The sequence below is a fragment of the Cynocephalus volans genome, chromosome 7 (assembly GCF_027409185.1).
Source record: "Cynocephalus volans isolate mCynVol1 chromosome 7, mCynVol1.pri, whole genome shotgun sequence".
NCBI lineage: Eukaryota > Metazoa > Chordata > Mammalia > Dermoptera > Cynocephalidae > Cynocephalus > Cynocephalus volans.
Genome location: NC_084466.1, coordinates 45,775,873 through 45,799,223, shown reverse-complemented (window position 1 = coordinate 45,799,223; position 23,351 = coordinate 45,775,873).

The following is a 23,351-nucleotide window of genomic DNA, read 5'->3' as shown; positions in this document are numbered from 1 at the left end:
CAAGGCTGAGAAGAGGTGCATGCATTACAGTACACTAACCTATGACTGTTCTTTGAGGTAAGCCAGTAGCATTCAAACATTGTACAGGTGTGGTGATATTGACATGTGAGTATGTAAGAATATTTAAAATTTCTAATCTTTTAATATAATTTGTTTTGCATTTTTTTCCTCATCATAGCATACTTGAGAAGGTTCTACATCTTATTTAGTCTTGTTAACTCAGTGTCTAACACAAATCTTGGCCTACAGTTCCTCAATAAACATTTACTGAACTGATTCTGTGAGACAGTTGTGCTCTGTCTCACAGAATTGATGAGCTTAGCCATTCATTTATTCAAAAGATGGTGTATCTCTTCCATGCACTAGGTAAGCATTTATGTGTATATAATTTCTAAATATCCCTACAGCTCCTCAGAAGCAGATCGATTCACCTTCTAATCAGTCTACAAATTTAGTGTTATGTGGTGAATCGGGAACTGGTTTTCCCACATTATCTTTCATTAATTTTTACTAATAAAGACACCAAATTGTATCTGTGTGCATGACCACACAACTAATGAATGCATTTATCAGAGTCTATTTCAGCAATTTTTTTAAATTTATTTTTTAATTAAAGCATAATTGATTATACATATTTATGGGGTACAGAGTTGACTATTGGTATTTGTATACAGTATGTGATGATCAAATCAGTATAATTAGCATGTTTATTATTACAAATCATAATTATTGTGTTCATTACTGAGTTTCTCCTAATACCCTTTCCCCCTTCCCACCTCTAGTAATCATAATTCTGTTTTCTCTTTCTGAAATTTCTATGTGATTTTTCTTTTTCTTTCTTTCTTTCAACAATAGTTGGTCATGTGACTAAATCCTGGATAATTGAGGAGCAATCAATAAATTCAAATTATATGCCATACTACTAAAGGGCAGGAGCATAATGTCCAATGCACCTTCTATCCTATCTTATGGTTGAAGTACAGACTTGACAAATGAAACCGTGAGCCATCTTTCACTGTAAAATGGAAGCTATCTGTTGAGGGCCTCAGATTAGTAAAGTGGAAGAAACTTGAGTAACCAATATTGTGATGCCATATCAGTTCATGGCAAAGCTATTAATTGAGATAGAAATTAAACTTTAACATTTAATATCTACTGCTCTTTGGTCTTTGTAATAGCAATCTGTCCAGGATGCTTGTATTAGTCCATTTCTGTTGCTTATAACAGAATACCTGAAACTGGGTAATTTATAAAGAGAAGAGGTTTATTTGGCTCACAATTCTGGAACAGCTGCACCTGATGCAGGCCTCAGGCTGCTTCTACTCACGGTGGAAAGCGGCAGGGCAGCTGGTGGGTGCGAGCAGATCACATGGAGAGAGAGAGAGAGAGAGAGAGAGAGAACTCAATCTACCACCCTCCCCCAGGGCATTAATCTACTCATGAAGGATCTGCCACCATAATCCAAACACCTCCTGACATTGCCAAACTGGGGATCAGAATTTTTCAGATTTTGACATGAGCTTTCGGGGGACAACGTATCCAAACTCTATCAATGTTCATACCTACAATTGGATGTCATTTGGATTGTCATTTTGAAAAGTGTTGAACTTTGCCTGTGTGCCCTGCCACTATAGATGTAAACTGAGAAAAATAAAAATGGTACTGAGAGGTAAAAAGAGAAAAGAACTGAGGTCTCTTTCTGATTTTTCCATTTTCTTCTCTTAGCCTCTCAGTCTCCCATTTATCTACTCTTTAATATATCAATATTTTTCCACTTTATGTGCTCAAGAGCAGGAATCTTGAGCACATACAAAATGAATTTTTCTGAAAATTATGTTATAAAGATGTAATCAACTTTATAAACTAAAATTAAATACTTTAAAGAAGTAAGTTCATTTATTGAACTGGTATATAAGTGATTTGTCTTTTAAAAAATGTGATTTTGTAAAATTTTGTCAGGTTTTTCTAGAAAATAACCTTATCCTTTCTTATGCATTCTTAGTATTTCCTAGAGCCAAGCTTTCAAATGTTTCCCAATTCATTTGCAGCTACCTTTATTAAGCCATTGCATTAATAAGACTTCCATTGTTTTTGTTAGTACACCATACCTATTTTTTCAGGTAGAAAATCATTTTTAAATGCCATAGTTAATGGTACTTCTTGTTAAATCTTCAGATCATTACTTTACCATCACAGACATTTTTATTACTCCCAAGCTGACTAATCAGAGTGCAACATCATGCTTACTCACAGTGATGTGAACAGTGTTGGATGTATGGCCTGAGAAAGGAAAATCGGAGGGTTGGATTATTATTACTAGACAAGATTGGTAATAATATAAAAAGTTAAGGATGTCTGTGGTCCTCATAATGATATTGTTTTCTATCTGTAATAAACAATCACAAGTATGCCGCAAATATTATAGTATCATAATTTATAAAGAAAAAATACTACATAAAGTATAGAAAATTATTAATGTAGCATGTGAATGGAATTAACACATCTCAGAAAATGAAGATAAAGTAGGTAAGAAGTAAGTGACCTTATATAAGTACAGAATGTCATAATTAATGAAGTGAATTTACTGCACATGTATTAAATTCAGTTCTCTCCAAGAAGACTACAGCCATAGATAATTTACAAAAAGATAATTCCAGTTTAGATAACAAAAAAGTCAATAACATATAAAAGTAGAAATACAAACTTTTTTGGAATAAATATTTACCTGCTCATATTGAAACTAAAAATTAATAAAAAATAATATTTCAAATGAAGAAAAACTTACTTCAAGGGTCAAAAATAAGAATATCCTAAAAAAATGGTTGTGTTTACTTTTATTTCCATAAACATGGTGTGCTAGATAGCTGGACAGAAGCTGTTGATGTAAAAAAAAAAGAAAAAGAAAAAAGAAAATGCTGAATGCCATGCAAAAACATCTCTTTACATAACTATAATTTAGAATAAAATATAAAGAATCCTTAGACCAAGACAGGAACTCCACAAAGTAAGCGCAGCACAAAAGTCAGTTTTTCCTTCTGGGAATTTCCCTAACAAAATGAATATAAACACTAGTTTTTTACCTCCCAAAGCTTGTGGAACAGATATAGCTCGACGGAGACCAAAATGGGAAGTCTAATAGGCGATTTGTCACTGAGCTAGCATCCCAAATATCCATACCTTCAGTTTAAGGACACCCTGAAAAATACAAACAATGTCACCATGCCCCCACCCAGTACCAGCAAGTGAAATTTGTAAGTTTGTAATGAAGAGCAGACTTCATAAGGGATATTTCTCAAATTCACTATGCATGAGTAGCCAGAGAAATTTCAACCGTTAAGTTGTTCAAAGACTCAGAATATTATTTACCTGTGTACTTTCCAGAAGCAAATGTAAAAACTTCCTGGAGTAACTCAATTTCATCCCACATCTCATGTATTTCTATAGTTAAACTTTTCTAGAAAATAAACTATACATATTTTTAAAAATGAATAAATAAATTTAACTGAACACACACACACAGAAAACAAGGTAATATAAATCAGAACCAAGAAAAAAAATAGACAGCAGAAGCAGGGCCACAAGTATTTTAGATATTGGAATACTCAATAAGAGATTATATGATTAGTATAATAAATGTTTGAATAAATAAAAGATAGGTGTAGGGCCGAACCCGTGGCGCACTCGGGAGAGTGGGCGCTGGAAGCGCAGCGACGCTCCCGCCGCGGGTTCGGATCCTATATAGGAATGGCTGGTGCATTCACTGGCTGAGTGCCGGTTACGGTAAAAAAAAAAAAAAAAAAAAAAGATAGGTGTAAAATATTAGTAGATTTAAGCTAGCAAGCAAACTTAAAAAGAGAAACAGAACGTAAAAGTGAAATATGTATACTAAAATTAATGACTCAAATGATGACTTAATGTTGGACTAAAGGAACTAGATACAGAAGAGTACAATGTGCATGACTTCCTTTAAATACATTGAAAACCAAACAAAACAATTCTACAGCATGAGGAGTCCATATACTGCTTAGCTTTGGAGGAGATAGATCTAATACGTGTAGTGGAACTTCTGGGTTACTTATTCTACGACCAGTTTACATGGATGTGATTAGTGTATAAAGTTCATTCAGACCTATACTGAAGATTTTTGCATATTTGTGTGTTTAGATTATACATCAGTGGAGAGTTATAAAAATATATATAGTAAAGAGTCAAAATGCCTTGAGCCATTTTTGCTAACTGGTTGGAAAAGAAATAAAAACAGCTTTCAAACTCAAGAACTGATATACAGATAGCTGGTTAAGTATACACTTTTAGAAAACTTTATTATGGAATGTTTAAATACAAAATAGAATAGTCTAATAAATATTCATTTGTTTATTTCTAGTTTTAACAATTAACTCATATTTAGTTTTATTTCATTTATACTTTTACCCATTATCCTCTAAAAGGTGATCTTTGAAGAGATAATAATAGAAATTTCAGGGATGGCTGGTTATCTCAGGTGGAGCACAGTGTTGTAACACCAAGGTCGAGGGTTAGGATTCCCTACTGACCAGCTGCCAAAAAATTTTTTAAATAAATAATAGAAATTGCAAGAGCTGATAAAAGACACAAATTTACATATTTAAGAAGTATAACTAATCCATAGGAGGATAAACTGAAGTAAATCTACACTCAGAAACAACTTAAAGAAAAAGCGCAACAAATAACTACTAAATAAAATGCTACAATAAATATGTACTTGTCAGTAATTGAAATGAAAACAAAAAAATAATTTACATGAAACTGAGCAAAACTTCAAAATGTATGGAAATTACAAGAAGAAACAGGTTAATATATCTTCATATGGGAGATTTAACAAAACCTAAGAAATTGATAGAATAGTTAAAAATTTAGTTGAATATATAAAAGATTTGAATAAGAAAATTAACAAAGTTTATCTAAAGGTTTTATAGAAAACAATCCAACTATAGAATACACACTCTTTTCAAATGTGTGTAGAATACTCACTTGCTATAAAACATGCCTCAAAAAATTTCAAGGGTTTGGAAAGGTATTACACTCTACATAACAGAAAATGCAAATAAACTAGCAAAAATAAAAGGATGGCCAGAAAAAATATATGTTAAGAAATTAAGAAAAGAAAAAATCCAAGACTCATGAGTCAAAGTTGGAATGCCACTGGAAATTCGAAAACATTGTGGAGCTGAAATTAATTAAATATTTCAAAACTTGTTAGCTGAGACTATGTAACTTAAAAGGGAACCAGAAAGATCAGTAGTCAGCAAACTGGCCTACTGGTCAAATCCAGCCTATCACGATTTTTGTACAGTCACTGGAATAAGAAATTTTTAATATTTTTAAAGGGTTCAAAAAATTTACAACTGTGCAACAGAGTACATACGTGGCCTGCTTAACTTAAAATATTCACTGTCTGCCCAAGTACAGAAAATGTTTGTTGACCCTGGCATAAATGCTTCTATTAGAAAAGAAACATAATGAGCTAAATAGAGCCTACTTCCTCAGAAATTAATTAAAGAACAGTAAAACAAATCTAAAGAAATTAGAGGAAAACAGTCTAGATAAGAGAAGAAAGTAATAAAACAGAAATTGAACATACGGTTGCTATCAACAAAGCCAAAGTTGTTTCTTTAAAAGTCTAATAAAACTGACAAGCTTCGGGTGAGACTGATCAAGAAAAAAAAAGCGAGTAGGCACACTTAAACAATATTAGGAATGAAACAGGAGATATAACTACAGATTCTTCAGACTTAAAAAAGTTATTAAGAGGATACAATGAACAAAAGGCATATAACCAGATGTTTCAGAATGTTAAAAGTTAATAAGACAATACCATGAAAAAATTATGCTAGTATTTTAAAACACTCATGATACTGGATGTAAAAATTCTAAATAAAATATGAACAAATAAAATCCAGGACTGTATGCAAATAATAATACATCATAACCTAATTGAGTTTACTCCAGGAAGCATGTTGGTTGAATAAACATTAGAAAATCACTGAATGGAATTTACTACCAGAACAAATAAAAGGTGAAATACATTATTATATCAATACAGCCAAAAAATTATTTAGTAGAAGTCAGTATATATCTGTTATTTTAAAAATATTTTTAACAACTAAATTTAGAAGAAACTTTCTTATCCTGAAAAAAAAAAATTAAAGCTATGTTCAAAAAATAAATAAATCCCAAAATGAAGCCGGTATCAGCTATCGTATACTGATGTTAATTCTATTTAACATCAGATATAAGCCAAAGAAGCCTATAGTTAGGACTCAGAACTTCTATCTAACCTCAGTCTGGCATGCCTAAAACAATGAAATAAGGGAATAAATAGAAGAGAAAGAGATAAACATTGGAAAGAAATAAACAAAGTCATTGTTTATAATTAATATGGTAGTGTACACAGGAAAATCCTAAGTGTTTCTACGTATAATTATTAGAATTACAAATAAAAATCAATAGCATTTCTATATATGATGAACAAAAAAATTGGATACTGGAATGAAATACAGCTTATTAGTCAGGGTGAGTAATATTAGCCTCAGCAACAAACAACCCTCTAAATCTCACTGGCTTAACACAATCATGGTTTATTTCTAACTCATGACAATAATTCAATCAGGTGTTTCATAGGTAGTCTTAAAAGTTATATTCATAGATCCTGCCTCTTTTTTCAGTATGCATCATCATCTTCTAGGACATTCTCAGAATTCTCCACTGAATTCTCCACATTTACTCAGCCAGTGAACAAAGAGGAAGAGCAGCGTTTGCTGTGATTGTTTAGGGACAATTCTCGAAGTGACCTACATTACAGTAATGGAGTCTTGGAATTTTAATCTTCGTATGTTCTCAGAAAGATGAAAAGTATTCCTGATCATCTAACAGGTTGTCCTACAATAATTGTCCAGGGGGGTGGGGAAGGGGAAAAAGGGTGGGGGGAGTCAGTATATATGTCAGTATATATATACAAATATATATATACACACATATATTTATATTTTTTGTTCTACATGCAGAACTCATCAACCTTCTTAAGTCCTAATAAAATCAAAGCATTTATTTCAGAGTCCTGAATCACCAGGTGTGGCATCTCGTTTTTTTTAAGTGTAGGCACGACTCTTTGTGGCCAAGAAATCTATGAACTAAGTTATCCGTCCCTATACCCCTTGTCCCCCAATTTTTCCAATATAGTGATAAAATAGGGACAGGGTAATCACAATAAATCTCCCTCTTTTGTGGAAGGATGAATAACGGATCCTCAAAGTTGCCCATAGTCTAATTCCTGAAACCTGTTAATATGTTATCATACAGGGTAAAATAAAGTTTTTAAAAATGTGAACAAGTTATTGATATTGAGATGGAAGGGCTCAATGTAATCAGAATAGTCCTTATAAAAGGGACAGAAGAGGTTCAGAAAAAGAGGAAAGGTGATGTGATAAGGGAATCCTAGAGGGAAAAGAAAGTGTTGTGGTTCTGGCTTTAAAGATAGAAGAAGAGGCCACCAGCCAAAGAACGTAGGTAGACTAAAGGACATGAAAATCAACTACATTGTATATTGATAAAATAAAATAAAATAAAATAAAATAAAAAATAAATTTAAAAAAAAGAAGTTAGAAAAGACAATGAAACAGATTCTCCCTAGAGCCTTTGGAAGAAAGGAACGTAGCCTTGTGGAACCACTTTAGACTTCCATCCTCCAGAATTATAAGAAAAGAAATTTGTGTTCTTTTGAGCCACAAAGTTTATGGTAATTTGTTACAGCAGCTAGAGGAAACTAATACAGATTTCTAGTACTTGGTATTGTGATGCTACTGTAACAAATACCTAAAATTACAGAACTGGCTTTGGAATTGGGTACTGCATAGAGGCTGAAAGAATTTTAAAGGGCATGCTTTGAATAGACTGTTACTAGAAATACGTTTATTAAATACTCTGCTGCTTACAGCTCAGAAGGAAGTGAGAAACATGGTAGAAAAAAATCTATATAGTCTCTTGGAAAACCTAATCATCAAAACTAGAATTTTGGTAGAAATATGGATATTAAAGTCTTGCTGTTGTGGGTGAGAACAAAGTTAGGTGCCTGGTAGGGAATACCTATATCATCTCAGAGAATACCTAAATCATCATTAAAAAGTGATGCTGGTAAAGGCTCAGGAGCAAATGAGAAACACATTACTAGAAACCAGAGGAGAGGGGATCCCTATTATATTGTGTCCAAAAACTTAGCTGCCTGTGTCCTACATTTATATGGAAAACATAACTTCCAAGCAATGATCTTGGATCCAGAGTTTAGGAGATCTCTAAACAAATTTTGAAAGACATGCCCTGATTTCCTCTTGCTGCACATAGTAAAATAAGAGAGAGGGGGCAAAAAAAAAAAAAAGTATATATATATATATATATATATATATAAATGGAGGGAAGTACTGTTAAATAAAAAGAAGCAAGAACTTAAGGATTTGAGGAACTTTCAGCCTATCCAGACTGAAAAAGACACTAAAATTAAGAGATTCAGTGTCAAAAAAAGCTTACTTCAGAGAGAAAACCAAGGATGTGGCTGGACAATGTTTTTCTAGTATTTCAGAGGAACAAATGGTCATAACATTTCTTCACAAAGAAGGATCTTTGAAGAGATTAGGCATGTGGCTCATAGATCCTCTCAATCATCTCAGCAGAAACCAAAAAAGAGACAGAATTATCTTGCAAAGTCCTGTGGAGGAAAATCCTGTCTAATAGAGTGATTCCCTGTGACTTACACAGGAGACCTAGGAGGTCGCTGGCCAGCTTGTACTGAAGGGGACAGAGAAAGGACAAAATGAAAGAAGGTTGTTGAACTCTGAAAATTATATAGTCAGGAAACTGATTGATAAAACTGCTCAGTTCCAAACAAATGCTACCCTTTATGAAAAAGAAAGAATATCTCAGAAGGGAGTCTTGGGCCCAGTGAGTGAAGAAGCATTGTGATAAAAACAGTATAGAATATACTATGTACAAATGAATACAAAGGTAATAAAATCTGGGAAATAATTAAAATTCTGGATAGCTGTTACTTATTTTGGGGTTTCAGAAAATTATTTTATTTTCATTTTAGTGAAGGACTCATCAGGCTTTATTATAATGCTGATGTTTAGTTATTGCAATTCCTGAGGAAACTTTTTACTGCAAATATATCATTAGTAATGAGACACTGACAATAATTAAAAATGCAAATATAGGTTTATCTCTCTTTTCTGCCAAGAGCTTATAAAACTCCTTATTCCATCACAGTTACAAACAAACTGAATTCCTTACCAAAAACCCTGGGTCAGGAAAAGATCTCCAAAGTTTTACCTTTCAGATAAAATTTTTCATACTTCACCAAATGTTTAAGATAAATTGAAAGAACAAAACTTCTCCATCAGGCTACTTTATTATAGGCAAGTCCTGTGGTAATATTGCATATATTTTTTTTGATTAATTCTTTAAGTATCCTAAGGCAATACCAGGAGTAAAAGGCAACATCAAGACTTATAGAAGTCTATTATGAGTCTAAGACTAGCTCCGTAGGGCTGCCAGAGTCATTCCATGCCATAAATGAGACCGGGAGGCCTCTGCTTCCACTGCTAAGAAGCAGCAAAATTTCTGAAAGGGGAGACATGCAGATGTCTTCTTAAACAGGTGGTAGCTGGCCTTTCCAATTATGGGAAAGATAAACTAGGTTTTCAAAAGATGAAAAATAACTTTTTAACACAAGATCTTCCAGACGAGAGCCATCACTGCGAACAAGTTCATTAAATTGGTCTTGAGTTTGATCCACAGTTCGTGGGAGATCTCAAGCTGGAATAAACCACTCAAGTGCTTCTTCCTCTTCAAGCATTTCTTGGAAACAGCGTTCAATAAATTCTTCTCCCCATAAGTCCTCTTACATTTGTCTGTTAAATTCCTCTTCATTTTCCACCCACATTTACTTTGCAAATGGACTATCAGCTTCATGAGAATGACCTTTAATAATCACATCTTCCTCGACAGGCTTCTTCATGCTTGGGCTAGTACTGCTGTGACTTGGATCTTAACAGCTGGCGTCAGTTGTCCTTTTTAACCCAGTGCACAGCAGCGGGGACAGCAGCCAAGGAATCCTGCAGGCTTCTGCGGATCTCCACAGGCAGAGCCGCTCCCTGGTTAGACATGCACTTCTCCCATGGCCTCAGGATATTTGCTACTTTGAAGGAACAGATAAAAGACCTTGGTGGTGGTACCTGGATGTACATTTTGTTATTATTCTTTAACCTGTCCAAATACATTTTACACACACTCACAATACTTACACATATGAATGTATGTGCATATGAGTGTGTATGTTTGAGAGATGTCAGAGACAGGAAGAAAACTGAAGAAAAGAAGAAATGAATGAATACCTATAAAAATATGAATTTATTAGTGTGAAAAGAAATATAGTTGTACTTTAAAGAAAAATATTAAATTGGAAAAATGGCCAATATAAAAGGGAAAAGAGAGAGAGAGAGAGAGAGAGAGAGAGAGAGAGAGAAAGAGACAAAGAGGTGAGATGGAAAACAGAAAAATATGTCTCAAATAGAAATAAAAATGAGGTAAAAAAGAAAATGAATTAATACGTAATGTGAGTTAAAAGGGTAAAGAATGATCAGAGAATATTTTATTTAATTCTTGTGTAAATAAATTGATAACCTGCATTATATTAATGACTTTTCTATAAAGCTACAAATAACTGAAATTGATCTAAGAAACATTAACATGTCAATTACTATTCAAGTAATTGAAAATATTTTCAAAGACTTACTCCCACTCATTCCACAAATAAGACACAAATGAGAATTTCTCAGATAAATTCTATCAAAACGCGAGAAATAGAAAATTCTAACATTATTGACGGTGGTATTCCAGAGCACAGACTGAAAAAGCAACTTTCTATTTTTTACAAAGGTATTTCATCCATGGTAAAAGGCATGCATGAGTGCATACACACACATACACACTACTGACCAATTTTCTTCATAAATATTGATCCAAATAACCCAAATAAAATTTTGGAAATTGAGTCTTGGAAAACATTGAAAAGTAATACACAGTATTAGACAGTAAGATAATTCTTCTGTGGTTCAATGTTAAGAACTCCATTAACATAATTCACCACACTAATAGATCAATGGTCACAAAATATTCTCCAGAATTTTAGAAACAGTATTTATTTTTATCCAATGTTACTTTGAACATCAAGTGTTTTCATATAATTTCATCAAATAAATAATTTCTAATAAAATTTTAAAAATAAAGTACAGCATCACATTTAATGATAAAACAGTATTATTAAATCAAGAATAAGAAAAATAAAAGAAAAAAATAATTGGAAATGAGAAAGCAAAGTTAATATTTGAAAATTGTATGCATTTAAAACCCCAGGGACTAACTAAAAGCTATAAAAAACAAAATAAATGCAGAATAAACTCAGTAATATGGCTAATTACAGAATTGCTATATAAATATTTATATACGTAGACAATAACAATGTAGAACAAACAATAAAATAACTAATACATTATTACAATCGAAAGTGTTGGAAGACACTTAGCAAGAAAATGTAGTAACTGTAAATCTTAGAAATTCCGCTTCTAATCAATCGAACATGCAAAAATACATTTAAGAGGATGTTTCTTGCAGCATTTTTTGGAAGAGCAAACAATAGCAAACAAACTTGATTTTCATTGATAAAATACTGAGTAAAGTTATTAAAGTCCTACCCATATAAGAGATTACTATTCAACTGATTAAAAAAAATAAATAAATAAGCTCAACCAAAATATACTGGTTTGGAATAAATACCAGATAAATTCATAAGTTAAAAAAGCAAGCAATATATGCAATATGCATTTATTAGTGCATAACATAAAAGCTCTGTTTCCATGCATCCAGAATATTTATATAACTATATATATATATATTTCATACATTAAAAAAACTGTTAACTGTGTTGTTTTGGAACAGGGATTAAAGTAGTATGGCAGCTGAGCAAGATTTAAGATTATGTTGTATATTATTTTGGATTGTTTGAAAGTTTTGCCATATTTGCACTTTTCAATTTAGAGTTCATAATCAGAGATAAAAAAATTTTAAAAATAGATGATGAATGGATGGACAGATGGATGAATGATTAAATAGATAGAAGAAAATAAAATACATTATTTTTAGAAGATAAGCCTAAGAAAATGATCTCATTCAGCAACCATCTCACTTCTCTCTTGATTTGTTCTGTTTATTTTCCAGAAGAAAATAATTAGGTTTTCTTTTTATTTGGTCCAACTTTTCTGCTTCCTCCAACCCGCTTCTACAAACACTACTGCTAGCAACATTTAAGTTCCTTTTGTGCTCAGCCTTTTATTTCTTAAGTAGTCACCCAATTTGTCTCCAAAGATACATTTGGTCTAATGTTAAAAGAAACTTCACTCTGCCACAAAACTACTCTGATCGTACAGTAGTCACAGGTCCAAATTCTATTTGATCTGTATATTGCAGTCACACAAAAATTATATCTATAATTATTGCTTACATAAAATTCTAATTATTAGAAAAGCACACGAAGATTAGTAAGAATTTGAATGATAAATTAACTTGGTCATTAACCAAATATTTATTGAGAGCTTACTGTACATGCATGGCATTCTGCTGAAAACAATAAATTAAAAGAGTGAAAAAAAGTCCCTACTCTCCAAAAGCTTGTACTTAAGTAGGGTAATAAACACATACACAAACAATTATAATGCAATGAGTTCTATAAAGAAGGCATGCACAGAGTAACGGGCTCATAAAAGAAGGGCGTAACTGTCTGAAAAGTGGTCATAGAAGCTTCCCAGAGAGAAGACATTCTGGGAATGCACTGAAGAATCCTTTTGAATTTGCCTAATGTACAGAGAAAAAACAGTCTAGCAAAAGTACTAAGTTTTACAGAATATGACAAGTTCAGCAAACAGCGCATAGTCCAGTATGGCTGAAATAAGAACATATGGCATGGCTGGAAAAGTGATAAATCCTTAAAGTGAAGGGTCTTGTTAGGCATGCTTCAAAGTGTGCATTGTGCTATAAGCAGAAAAAACAGTAGAATGTGGAAATTTAGAGGGTAAGGGAAGGGTTGTAACATAAGCATATTATTGTTTTGGAATTATTATTCTGGCAGCAATATGAAAAGCAACATGAAAAATGGGCTGAAGCAAGGACAAGCCTGGAGTTGGGAGATTTGTTTTCCTGCTATTTAGATAATTCATTATGCAGGCTGGAGGGTAGAGTTACATGTAATCAGGTTCAGGTTTGCAACACATGAGAATGTAGAAGCTTTTAAGGTCATCTAGTTCTTCAATTTAATCAATTTTTAAATCTCCCATCCACTACTCCCAACAAGTGTTTATACAGCCTGTGGTTAAAGACCAGGAAAGCCAAAGGATTAACTCAGCACCTGCCCTGACAGCTTATTACATTTTTGGATCTTTTGGACTGTTACCAAAGTGTCGTTACAGCCAAAGTCAGAATATTCGTGCTATATTAAATTAAAAAAAAATATTTATTTTGGATGATTAACAGTTTATTTCTTCCTTTCCACCCTCAACCTTAAAGAGTACTCAAAAAAACATGTGCTATCTCCTTGGCTATCAGTTTCCACTTGTATAGCATTAGAATCAGTTTCCTCTTTATAGCATACACAGAGCAGAAAAATTGACTAGGGTTGACTTGTGATGTTACAGTGAATCCTCACTTATTTGATTAAGTAGAATTTTGTACTTTTTAAAGAAAGAAATGGCTTAAGTAAAATTAATGACTGAAGCTGGGGCTCCTTTAGAGAACTCAAGACTTGTACAATACAAATAATTTTAAAACAAGAGTATAAAATCACATTTGAGGAAATATAGATAACAAAGACCAATATGAACTAAAATCAACAATTTTAAAACTGTAATTTTAACTTGAAATAGGCCTTAATTTTTTTTTAATTTTTAAATCTTTTAAATTTTTGTTTTCAAGTATAGACACATACATAACATTGTGAAAAGTACTATTTGAGATATTAAAACAGATTTGTATAGTGGAAATAACTTTATAGAGAAGAGTATAATAGAAATCATGCTTTTTTAAAAAAATAAATACTTGGAAATGAAACATCACAAAAGACATATAAGGTGGTAGTTTTTTTTTTTTTAATATTGTAGGTATGAAATAGATGTAATAGCAATCAGCATTGCCCTAAGTATGTGATCAATAATGCACTAAACATATAAACAGTTTTGCATTGCATTATCTATTCCTAGTGTTCAAGGCATTGTTTATCTTTAATAATGTTTCCTACCCTACTGCTGCAATTCCCTCTAGCAATCTTTCAGCATATATAGGAATTCTATTATTAGTATCTACTTTTATTGATATTTGTAAACAATTCTTCAACATAAATTTAGAAAAGTTCAAATCTTACAATACTTTCACGTGACAGAAATTTCAAAGATATAGAAATGGAAGTTTTCAGGAATTGAAAGTATGAAGATAAAAGTACACAAATTACACAAAATTCAGTTCTGTGAATTTCAAATGCCAGGCTTTTCATTGTTAATAGAATATAAAAATCAGTAATAACAGCTTTCCATAACCTCTTTTTGTTATATATATATATATATATTTTTTTTTTTTTCCAGGCAGTCTCATTTTTACCAGGAAAGAGTAACTAGAATCCACAGACTTCAGTCTTGATGCTGCTTTCCCATTACGTGGAAAATGTTTTTAATTATAACATTGATATTAGGCTTCACGGGTAATAGCTGTAAAGATGACTACATGTAATCTGTTTCTGTTTACTGTTAGTGTAGACATGTTATTGAATATATTATTTAGTATCTTCACTATATGTAAATTTCCAATATCAAAATTTATTTTATGAAAAATCTTTCTTTTAAGATAGACTTTGATTCTGGAAAAAGTAATTATGTAACAAGAGCATGTATTGCTGTTCATTTGGTTATCAAGAATCTTAATGGCAAATTATGTTTTACTTGTGGAAATATGTTTTTAAAAATCTGTGTGGTTTTTTTTTAAACTTCATTGTCTTATTTACATTACTTACAATTTTTCTTACAAGTAGATTTTAAGTCAGGTAGAATAGTTATCTGTGTAAATGTATGAATGGGTTACCATCTATGAAAATACATATCTATTCAAACATTAGAAAAGGAAAAAAAAAGTCTGAACCCAAGGAACTAAAATATGTAACTTTTAAGATAATGTTCAATTTGTAATTTCATATTTCCATACCATTTTAAAATATTAGAATATCTTCCTAATAAAAAGTATCATATCTTAAAAATATGCCCTGTAGTAGCATACATAATGCATAGGAACCTATGATATTGAGGTTAACTAAAATTGTTTTAGTGTGTCATTTGAGGACAAAGTTTAATATAAGGTAAATTCATTCTTATGGGTGTAATAAAAAGCCTATTCACAAAAGGCAAAAAATAAATAAAAATGAAGTAGCTTAGAAATAAAGAGTGGTTAAAACCATGTAAACTGCAAATTTCTACATAAATTACTTGGCATCCAATTTTTCTTAAATATTTGATGTTTCTAGAGTGGGTTCTTGCTTATGCATCTGTCTTCTTGTTTTTCTCTATAGAAAAAGTGGAGCAGATGGGGACAGTGAGACAATATAAAGATAATTCTTCCTGAATGTGAATTCACTAAATACTTAGGATTTTGGCAGCAGTAGTCATACGCCATACACAGAATGACAGTCTTATAATCTCAGAATCCATAGACGTCAGCTGATTTATATGTTGATATATTTTCTTCCAATTTTTTTACACACACACATTGCAAGCTTAAGGCATACATGTGAGTGTGTGCATGTATGTATATGTATGTATATTTATATGCATTTTTATATTTGTGTTTATCCAGGTTTTCTCAATTAACATCATGTCACAAATATCTTCCTTATGCAACATTGCACTGTATCAATACCCATAATGTATTTAGCTATAAATGTTGGATATAACTTGTTGCTGATTTTAAGGAGACTCTGAGTAAAATTAGAAGATACATACAACTTAACCTATATAAAATGAAATTTTAACTTGTGCATTCGAAAATATTATAAAATTAATTAGTAATAAAGAATGGTGATAGTTTAACCACAGTTACAACAATGTATTTATTTGGGCACAACTGGAAGACATTGGGAGAATCTCTGTGCTTTTTCATTCCCCATTTCTAAGTAAAAAGATGCATCTGGCAATTTTAAATATCTGTTTATATAAATATTTATTCTAAAAGATTAATAACTGTCCATCAGGCTAGGTACTCCACCTTTTCAGAATATGTTCATACTCTATTACACACATATTTCAAACTCACCAAAAATTTTATATTATTATTTTATGGGTACTTTAAAGGGAAAAATTGTTCTAGAAATGGAGAATTCCCCTTAAGAGGAGGAGGAATTATCCTGGGATCACCATGCAAGCACACTTCCTAGCACTAAGTAAGCACTGAATTCCTATTAGTAAAATACACAGTCTTAAAAAATGTATATTCTCCAATTACAAATTAATTGTCAAGTAAACCTTAATCCGTGTACACATGTGCTGTTTGAAACAGTATTTTAGAACATAGTCCTGGATACTTATTTGTTAAGTACATTAAAAATGAGAATTTAATAGTTATGTTATTATTCTCCCTAAAACTCTTGTCAGTATACTCTTCTATTTTTCACCAAAGGGAATAACTTGGTAGCTACCTGTAACTAGCTATGGCTTGCTAACAAAAAAACTATACTAGTGTTTACCTGTATCTAACAGCAATTATGCACAAGGTACAACCTCCTAACAACAAAGAGAGGAAGAAATACATGTTATTCCATGGGGCTTCCTGGCTCAGGGTTCAGTTAAGAACATGCTCTATTTTAGTGGAGAGAAGATTCAACACATCTTTGCACCTCTGTAAATGATCCTCATTATCAAAGAGTACAAAAAAACCCACCCATGGGGGTATAATATAACCTGTACTCAGCATTTTATGGACCTATCCTGGTGTCTATTTAAGAAATCCTCTATGGGATTTTAATTATCTGAGCTTCAAATCTATTGATATTTTTTAAATCATAGGTAAATTCCTTTCAGAAATGTCAAATCTCTTATTTATATATTCAATAAATACTATTAATTACCTATTATGTAGAGGCATTTTAGAACACAAACATTAATAAACTATCGTCCCTTTCCTCAAGGAACCCAGTGTAGAGCTGAGTGAGATAAACAGCGCACAATCATCAGGAGAAATGCTCTGTGTGTTAGCTAACTCAACAGAGAAGAAGCAGACCTGTCTTGTGGAGGAAAAATGCTGCTTTATGGCTAACATCAAGAAAGCATTTGTTTTTATCCAGAATTACTTGATCTGTTTTTGATAAAACTTCACAGAACACAGTGACATTTTGGTTGTTGGCTACCACATCCAATCCTCTTACTCTAGAAACATTTCTATGTAAATGGTGCACTGGGAAATATATTTTACTCTCTATTCACACTCTGGAGTAGTCATTCATGGTTCATATGACTACTCTAGAGTTCAAGTTCTCTTATTGAAAATGAGAATGCAAGTCACTTCACAGATATAAAGTCTGGCATCAATGCTACTTTTAACAATCTCATGATTCATTAAAACACTTCAGAGTCACTGTACCCCAAACCTCTATTAGCTGCTTAAGTGTCACCTAAGCTTTATCAACAAGTCCTCATACACCACTCACAGGAAATACTCACACTGTGAAGAGAATGTGTTCACGTACTAAATGCCAAATGTACAGAGCTTTAAATAATTACAACGTGCATACTTAGAACAGATCTCCATTGTTGGATTTAGTTAAGCACCACCAAATTTGAATGTGCACTTAACATCTATGCGCACATTTTACCTGCAAAACTAACATAATTTCTTAATCACTTTTCACTGAGATATAACTATAATAGGAAATACATAATTAAAGAGTAATAAAAATACTATGGCACATACACTATTAACTTAAATATGGGAAATAATGTTATATATCATAGATATTTGGGGATGTATATGTGATTGTTTTAATTAATATGTTGAAAACTTAAACTAAAGAAGGATCTTGGTAAAAGTACCTACAATAGCACAAAACCATTGCTAGAAGTCAATATAAAACTTAGCATGAAACTAATTGCACCATGTCTAGTATGCAAGAAAAGACTGATCAAACTTTGTCAGAACTTTGAAATGCCATCTCAAGATCAGCTTGAACTTTTCATGAATTTAATGTACATATGCTGTTAATTCATCTACAGAGCTTTTCCAGTTCCTAAACTAGATGACTTTTACTTTTAAGCTTATAATAAGTTAAAATGGGAGAACTACTTAAATGATGAATCAATACGTTCCGATAGTTATAAAAGTAGTCCCTGTGCTCTTTCCAAATATCAGCCTCTACTATGGAAGTGCAGTATACTGAAATTGTTTTTATTCTTTGTGTACAAGGAAAAGATTTAGAGAAGTCTCATACTTCTACCATTAGATGCAAGAGAGCTCATGTTATTAACATGCACCCCACAAGTTACTTAAGTCTGAGGTATGCTGTTCATATAGGAGAAAAAGAAAACTGCAATAGATTTACAAAAAAATATATGCAAAGCTTTTGACAAATCCTGATTTTATGAATAGATATGAGGCATTTTCCAAAGTATATACATGTATGGACAAATAGGTTGATATTTTTGGTGTTTGAGTTGTACTTGAAATTGAATTGATGAATTAGTTGATAAATATAGGATTTTGATGAAAAAAAGAAAGACTGAGCAACTGCTGTGTATATATGTTCTGTTCAATTTAAACTTCCTTTCCAGAAACAATGCTGTAAATAGACAGCCATCTTGATCTTTAGAAGTCTATTTTTTTTAGAGGGTTTAATAGTCAATTAAATTACCATTACAGAAAAAAAGCCTATTAAAAACAGAAGACAAAAGTTCTGCAAAATGCTAGATAATCTTAGAAAAATAAAACTTTAATTTTTAAAAATTAATTGTTTGTGTTGCATATCATTCTTCTAATATAAGTGATCATGGAATTGTTTTTAGTCTTTTGGGTTTGTTGTTTTTAGTCTTTTGTTGTCTTGTTCCTCTGGTGCATTATGGGCTCAACATAAGGACTTAGGCTTCCACTCTCTGATAGGGACTCTCAAACTTTTTGTCCATCTACATTGTTTACAGGAATAACAATTACACATTCTGGCTGTACCATTCTTCATTTATATAAGTTATTGTCAATTAGGGTGATTGTGGATTGCCATGTAATTTAATACGTTCCAACTCTCCCTCATACTTGCAAATAAACTCGAGCTAGAACTGGCTGAATCTTATACCCTTTAAATCTTTGCTTTACTCTATATATTCTGGATATTAATCTCTCGTCAGATGTGTAGTTTGCAGATATTTTCTCCCATTCTGTAGGATGTCTTTTCAAGTTGTTGAATGTTTCCTTTGCTGTACAGAAGCTTTTTAGTTTGATATAATCCCATTTGTTTATTTTTTCTTTTGTTGCCTTTGCTTTTGGGGTATTATTCCTAAAGTCATTGTCCAGTCCTAAATCCTGGAGTGTTTCCCCTATGTTTTCTTCTAGAAGTTTTAAAGTTTCAGGCCTTATGTTTAAATCTCTAATCCATTTTGAGTTGCTTTTGGCATATGGTGTAAGGTGTGGATCTTTTCATTCTTCTACAAATAGATATGCAGTTTCTCAGCATGATTTATTTATTCCCTAATGTATGTTCTTGGTGTCCCTGTGGAAGATCAGTTGGCTGTAAATACATGGGTTGATTTTTGGGTTCTCTATTCTGTTCCATTGGTCCATATGTCTGTTTTTATGCCAGTATCATGCTGTTTTTGTTACCATAGTTTTGTAATACAGTTTGAAATCAGGAAGTGTAATGCCTCAGGCTTTACTTTTTTGTTGTTGTTGTTGTTCAGGATTGCTTAGACAAGTTTATAGCAAAAAAACAAATAATCCAATTTAAACATGTGCAAAGGAGCTGAATAGACATTTCTCAAAGGAAGACATACAAATGGCTAACAGGTATATCAAAAAATGCTCAGCATCAGTAATCATCAGGGAAATGCGAATCAAAACCACTTTGAGATATCACCTCATCCCAATCAGACTGGCTCTTATAAAAAAGACAGAGAATAACAAATGCTGATGAAGATGTGGAGAAAGAGGAACACTTCTGCACTGTTGGTGGGACTGTAAATTAGTACAGCCATTATGAAGAACAGTATGGAGGTTCCTTAAACAAATACAGATAGAACTTCCCTATGATCTAGCAATCCCACTACTGGGGATATATACAGAGGATTGGAAAGCATCAAGTCAAAGGGATACTTTCACTCCCATGTTTATTGCTGCTCTATTTACAATAGCCAGGTGATGGAACCAACCTAAATGTCCATTGATGGATGACTGGATAAGGAAATTATGGTATACATAGACAATGGAATATTAATTAGTCATAAAAACAATTGAAATTCTACCATTTTCAGCATCATGAATGAGACTGGAGAAAATTATTCTAAGCAAAACAACCCAGGTACAGAAAGAGAAATAAAACATGTTCTCACTCATAACCGGGAACTGAATTCATAAATAAACAAATGAACAATAAAGTGAGACAGAGAGAAAGAAAGAAAGAAACAAAAATCATAGTAATATGTTGAACTTTTAGAAAACTAGAAATGGAAAAGGGGAGGGGAGGAGGGTGGGGGTTAATGAGGAATTGGTCACTGGACACAAAGAATGATTATATATTGTAATGATGAATAAGCTAAATGTACTGATCTAATCATCACACATTGTACACAATCATTGAAAATCCACATTGTACCCAACATGTATGTACAATTAATTATCTAAAAACATTTTTAAAAACCCTTGAATTAAACTAAATAATTAATCTTTGCTTTAGAAAGCATGGTCTAGAAAGTATGAGGCATCACACCAGAGCTTGTTAAAAATGTAAAATATAGGCCCTTACTCAAATCTACTTAAGCACTAGGGTTAAGTGTCAAACTACCCTGGTCCAATCAACTGGGATTAGTATTATAGGATCAAATGAGGAAAAGCACACAAGAAAATACCTCTGGCTGCTCAGTTCATAAGGGGTTTTGTTCATGTGGTGACAGATACTCAGAGTGTCATAGGCCCCTCTCAAATACAAGTGAATACAATATGTGATAAGATATCATAAATGCCATAAGAGAATGATTTACATTTGTCTTGATGATGAAAGAGGAAGATATTTCTGAGACAGCAGATTCTACTAGGAACAGTTTGAAAACATTTAAAAACATGCATTGAACAAATTACTTGGTCATAATATGAGTGTTTTTCAAAATTCAGCGAGTAATTGCTTAATTAAGCAGGTACAAATATTTTTTTAAAAAGATTGTCAAAAGTCTAAGCTGCTTAAAATATGTGACCCTCTGTCCTTAATTGATTATTAATATTGTCAAATACGATTGTGCCAAAATTAATCAGTTTGAGAACCACAGTCAAAACCTGCCAAATACTAGATGAATTTCTCATCCCTTTATATTCAATGTCTATTTTTTTAAAGTCCTAGATTCTTATTAATTAAACAAGTATTCGTTAATTACACATCATTGCTCTCTGAAGTCAGTATTATTAGGAAAGATAATTGTGTTTGTTGTGTTGACAACAAAAAAGGAGGCAACAGGGTGAATTTCACACACAAGACCCTTCATGATAAGATCCAAAACTACCTCGTCATCTCTCATACCTTCCCTGACTACTTCTCCACATGGCACTTGCTATTTTTTGATACACCAGATTCTTTCATATCTTCTTGCTTTTGCCCATACTGAATCGTCTGCCAAGAACTCTTTGCTTCTTCCTTCCTATCCCCTAGTCTGGAAAACTCATCAACTTTTAAAACACGGATGAAATAGAAATTTATCTATGTATTTTTTCTCATAAGTCAAGGTCAAAGTCATCTGTGTTTCTCTACAGAATACTTGGTATATATTGTACTATTGCATTGATCTACTTATATTGAAATAAAATTTTACATGCCTGCTTCTCTCACTAGCCCAGGCTTTTCTCCAGAACAGAGGCAATATAGCATCCATTCTGGCATGCCATTAGCACTCTCCTTAATACACAGCGTGCTCTTAGCAATGCTTTTTGAATGAAGGAATGAATTTTTCATTGATTAAGCATTAGGATAAATTTATTCATGTAAAGTCTCCCTTTTATTTATTTATTTTTATTGCATGCCTTGTAGCAAACACAACAGCAACAAAAACAACAGACATTTATTGAGAAGATACCTAGTGTTGGGCACTGGGCTAATAGCTTTACATCTATTATTTATCTCATTTAATGCTCACAACAATTCTCTGAGTTAGGTGCAATTATTATCCTCATTTTACGACAAGAAAACTGAACAAAGAGATCGCACATTCAGCAAATGGCAGTGTCGACATAAAAACTCAGGTCTTCTGACTCCACTGCCTGCCTTTTTTGAACACATACAAAAAACAACCTCTTAATGATTGATAGAAGGGCTAATGAAATGCTTTAGCCAGTGGCAGAAGTAACAACCATCTGAAAATAATCTCCTATTAACTGCAAAAATAAATGACTCCCATCTGAAAGTTTCCACTGCTTTCATCCCTTCCACCTTGTATTATATTTATTAATGCATTATGTTTCTGGATATAAAGAGAATCCATTACTTACTGTGGTATTTTTCAATTTACATATGCCTAGTTCACCACTATATAGCTCTAATTTATCAATCATGCTACCGTTAAATATTTCTTTCCATTACTGTTTTTTAAAAAACATTAATGCTTTTTACAAAAAAAATTCTATTTATTTTGTAAGATCATGGAATATAACAATGGCTCAAATTTTAAATCTTATCCTTGAATAAAAGCACTGACTATAATTTATTCGTATTTTAAATAGTGCTTTAATTAATCATCCTAATCCTTCATTTAAAATCTACAAAAACAGAGTTGTTTCTTTTAGCAGATGTACAGCACACATGCAAAAAATCTACAGGTCTCGAAATTCCCTTTTGTTTTTAGGAAAGTATATAAATTTCAGTTATATCAATATTATGGTTTCAGTGGTTCTAAATTAACAGGGGAGAGGTAAATTGAGTTAAAATTCAATCATCCATAGAAATAACAACAGTGTTTACCTATGGGGCAGGAAGATTGACTTGAATGAAGAATGAGGAAAGTTTT